The sequence below is a fragment of the Balaenoptera borealis genome, assembly GCF_965194805.1.
Source record: "Balaenoptera borealis genome assembly, chromosome: 1".
Taxonomy (NCBI): domain Eukaryota; kingdom Metazoa; phylum Chordata; class Mammalia; order Artiodactyla; family Balaenopteridae; genus Balaenoptera; species Balaenoptera borealis.
Window position 1 is genome coordinate 12,027,918 of NC_138860.1, and position 4,650 is coordinate 12,032,567.

The 4,650-nt window shown below is 36.1% G+C and overlaps 1 pseudogene across 1 annotated transcript; it reads left to right on the forward strand.

Moving 5' to 3' along the window:
* Positions 1–212: 212 nt before the first annotated feature.
* LOC309630486 (cyclin-dependent kinase 2-associated protein 2 pseudogene) lies at positions 213–4,347 on the forward strand (annotated as a pseudogene). Its single transcript has one exon. The product of its transcript is annotated as a cyclin-dependent kinase 2-associated protein 2 pseudogene (transcript).
* The last annotated feature ends 303 nt before the right edge of the window (positions 4,348–4,650 follow it).

Sequence of the window (4,650 nt, forward strand, 5' to 3'; positions counted from 1 at the left end):
CTTTTAATTTTAAATTATATTGAAATTTCCTTACAAGTATAGATGTTGAAAGCACCTTTAAATGTGTGTGCTGCAATGCTCAGTTTGTGAGTTTTCTAGTCAAATCTCCTTGGTCCACTTTTCTTTACATATTATCTTTCCTTAAAAATTCAGAGCGTGGCTGATTGGCCAGGCAGCCAACCCGGGAGGAGCTGCCGGCCGGCGTCTGCCGCACCCAGGAGGTGGGGATGTCCTACAAACCCATCGCCCCCGCCCCCCAGCAGCACCCCCGGCTCCAGCACCCCTGGGCCCGGCACCCCGGTCCCTACAGCTGGAAGTGTCCCATCGCCATCGGGCTCGGTGCCAGGAGCCGCTGCCCCTTTCAGACCACTGTTTAACGACTTTGGACCACCCTCCATGGGCTATGTGCAGGCAATGAAACCACCTGGCGCCCAGGGCTCCCAGAGCACTTACACCGACCTGCTGTCGGTCATAGAGGAGATGGGCAAAGAGATCCGGCCCACCTATGCTGGCAGCAAGAGCGCCATGGAGCGCCTGAAGAGAGGCATCAACCATGCCCGGGCCCTAGTCAGAGAGTGCCTGGCAGAGACAGAGCGGAACGCCCGCACGTAACAGGATCGACTCCGTCTCAGCATCTGGACCTTTCCTGGCCACTGCAGAGCACCTGCTTCTCCCTGGCCTTCACCCTGAGTTGCACTTCCCATCCTGGGCTTCCTGTCCTGTGTCCTTTGGTGGGTGCCCTCCAGGAACCAGTGGGCGGCTCTCACTCCAGTCGGCAGCACTAACTGGAAACCCCCAAAAGAGTGAGCAGCGAGGTCACTGCGAATCCCCCCCACGACCTGCCAACAGTGTTGATCCAACTCGCGCTCTGGTAGAAATAATTTCTATACGTTGTGGAAGAATTCTTTATCTTTAATACATGTTTTAAAAAGCTTCCCAATCATTTTGATTTGCATTTGTTTATTTTTTGAATTTCTGCATAATGTTTAAAAATACGTATAAATTCAAATATGTCTATATTTTACTTTATCTTCTGAATTTTTTATTGTTCTTAGAGAGCCATTCTAAGTTCCTGAGTATATTTCTGAGTTTGATATGTAACACAAATTTTTTTAAAAATTCAATGAGAAAACTATGTTTCTTTAAAAAAAATTGTGGGTGTCATAATTAGCTATGCACCTGGACTAAAACAAAATTTGACTTTTTCCTCACATTATATAAAAATACATTATTCAGATCAATAATATATTTCATTATAAGGAAAAATAGATTTTGAAAAAAATATTAAAAGATGTGTGTAATATATACTGCATTTAATACCATAGCTTACTTTTTATATTTTTAAGTTTTTATATTTGTTTTTATATTTGTCAGAAGAAAAGTATAATTTGTTAATGCTAGCCAAAACTGTTAATAACTATGTAAATGTTTGTATTGTATATGTGGAGGAATAAATGAATGATGAATAAATAGATGAATATATGAGTGACTACAAATTTAATGTTTTAAATAAAGTTAAATGTTTGAAGGTTTATACAATTTTTTACCCTCTGAATTACCTACCTATCTTAAAGTTTTAAAAATATATTGTATTTTTTATTTTAATATTTTTTCAATTCTATATTGATCATTTAATATCCATCAATACCATTTCTGTATTTTCACTTTCTTATTTTGTGATCTATTTTTTCATCCTGATGTCATATTTTAAATATAAGCATTGTTTATGTCTTTTATTTTGCTCTATTATCTTTTTCCTTGATTGTCCATTTTTTCTTTTTGTACTTTCGCACCTCTGTGATTATATTAATTGTCCCCTGTAACTCAACTTTTTGAGGCTGGAGCTGTAATTTCTCACAGGTAACTCCATTTCTACACACAGACTAACCTCAGAAATGATGCTAAGACAATAGGCAGATATTTTTGAGTTTTCTTTCCTGGGTGTGATAGATGCCTTCTGGTCCATCCCAAATATTTCACCTCAGCTCCAGTCCTGTTACCTAAACTGCAGTTTCCATGATGGTGTTTTCACTACAGTCATACTAGAGTGTATCTGATCTTTGTCCCCATCAGATAAATCATGACAACTGATAATCACTCTGTGGTGTATAGCTATTAATTTTTGATATCCAGAAAATTTTATTGAATTAAAACTTTCAAAAGTATACTTATTGATTATATTTAGCATTTCTGTATACATATTTGGAGACAGAGGTGGGACTTCTTACATTTGCTTAGTCATCTTGTCCACAAATTTTTTATTAATAATCTGTAGATAGATACGACATATTGCTATATATACCTAGTGCATAAGTCATACGTCAGCTATGAAATTGTTGTTATCCTTTAATTCAATCCAAATAATTTATTTATATGATAGATAACTAGAAAATATTTTTGGTTGTTTTAACTTACTTATTTACAAATTCAAAGTTTTCTATGTAGAATTCCTTAAAAAAATGCAAGTGACATAAAGGAAATTAATTTGTTGTTCTTTTTTATGCATTTGATTCTTTGAAAAACGTATGGATATGGAATGGAGAATAAGTTGTATCCTACTTTTTTGGAAATAGTTAATGTAAAAGTTTTGAGAATGTAAAAGTGGGACAAACTATAGTTATCTAAGTAGAAAATAGAGACATATTATATTCTAAATATATACATTCTAAAATTTATTAAGCATTTAAGGTAAGATAAACATATATTACATTGTGACAATATTTTATGGGATTTATAGCTAATGAAACAATGTCATTCTGCTTCTAACTTTTTTATCTGCTAGCTCCTGAGTGTTTTTTAATAGTTCTTTTTGCAGACAAAAAGTTAAGTAAGATTCAAACTTCATTTCAGGTTTTCCTATTACAATACATATTTTCTTCCAAAGGAGTTTTCTTGCCAGTATATCCCAGACTCTACTGGTATGTCCAAACAGTTTGAACTCAGAATTGGGTCATAATCCCAGAGGCACTCCAAAGTCTGACGATCCAGGACTGAACAAAAACATCTAGGGTTCTTTTGCTCAGAAGAAAATGGGTCCTCTGGGTCAACATTAGCCAGGCACACCAACCGTGTCACTTTATCACAATAAGATCATTAAAATATTTAATCTGGTCTTTTTCTGAGCTCATGTATCTCATGTATACTTTTCTTCCCCAAAATTAAAGTCGCAGAGGAATGATAACTACCACTGTTTAAAATAAAAAGATTTGAAAAAGACAAAGTTAGGTTACTTTTTATAGGGAGATGCAAATTTTAGAAATAAGCATGCAGTTAGTACTTATCATAATCCACAGGAATATGTTTTAGATTTAGCTAGCAAAAAAAGGAAGCATAACATCACTGAATTCAGAGGAGATATTAGAAGAAGTGGGTAGGATAAGGAGAATATGCACAGTATTTACATAGCTCCAGTGGATGAATGAGGTGAACTGTGAGTTGGAATCCATCTAAATGGCACAAAGTGTCCAAATGAGACCAAACTGTGCAGGCACCACTCCTGGACGTCCAGGTCCAGGGTACCTCTCTGACATTAACAAAATATAATTTTAAAAAAGAACATACAGGGGGCTTCCCTGGTGGCACAGTGGTTGAGAATCTGCCTGCCAATGCAGGGGACACGGGTTCGAGCCGTGGTCTGGGAAGATCCCACATGCCGCAGAGCAACTGGGCCCGTGAGCCACAACTACTGAGCCTGCGCATCTGGAGCCTGTGCTCCGCAACAAGAGAGGCCGCGATAGTGAGAGGCCCGCGCCCCGCGATGAAGAGTGGCCCCCGCTTGCCGCAACTAGAGAAAGCCCTCACACAGAAACGAAGACCCAACACAGCCAAAAATAAATAAATAAATAAATTAATTAATTAAAACAAACAAACAAAAAACATACAAATGAAGCAAGTAGTAGCTAAAAGTGGAGGTGATCTTGCTGGGGAAATGTCTGTAGAGGAATTTAGGAGATATTTGAATAGTGCTCATAGAATAAGATCACAAAGTGAAGATATATAATAATAGAAGGTAAAGCCTCCTGGGTTACTGTAGCTGTTCTAGCTGGTGGGATAGGAAGTAATCCAGATTGGGGAGACAGACTGTAGATCTCATTCCATTAATGTGGAGGGTTTTGGTAATAAGCCTAGTTGTTTAACAAATTTGGGGATCTTTCTGCCTTAATTGCCACCTTGCTGCTTCCAAGAAAGATTGACTCTACTCAAAGGGGCTAGGATAAATAGAAGTGGAATCAAATATATATCTATATATATATACCTATATGTGGATATATGTATATATATATATATATATATATATCCCCCCTTAATTTATATTTTTATATTTATATAAATAAATATATATTAATATATATAAATTGTAATTATTTGAAGAATTTAGAGAAGTATCATAATGAGTACAGGAAAATGGGGGTATGACAGAAGAAAAAGTATTATTGCATGTTTCTTTTCCCCAAATATAATTTAAATTTACTAAGAATTGGAACTACCTTATCATATAAATATTTTGTGCCTTCATATTACTTACTGTAGAATTCAAGTTAAAATAAATGTTCAATGAATATTTGATTAATATTTTCTTAAAAGTTGCTAGATTTTTTTTTACAAGAGATTTCTTATATTTCAGCAAGTAATCTTTTGACTTCAGTCACA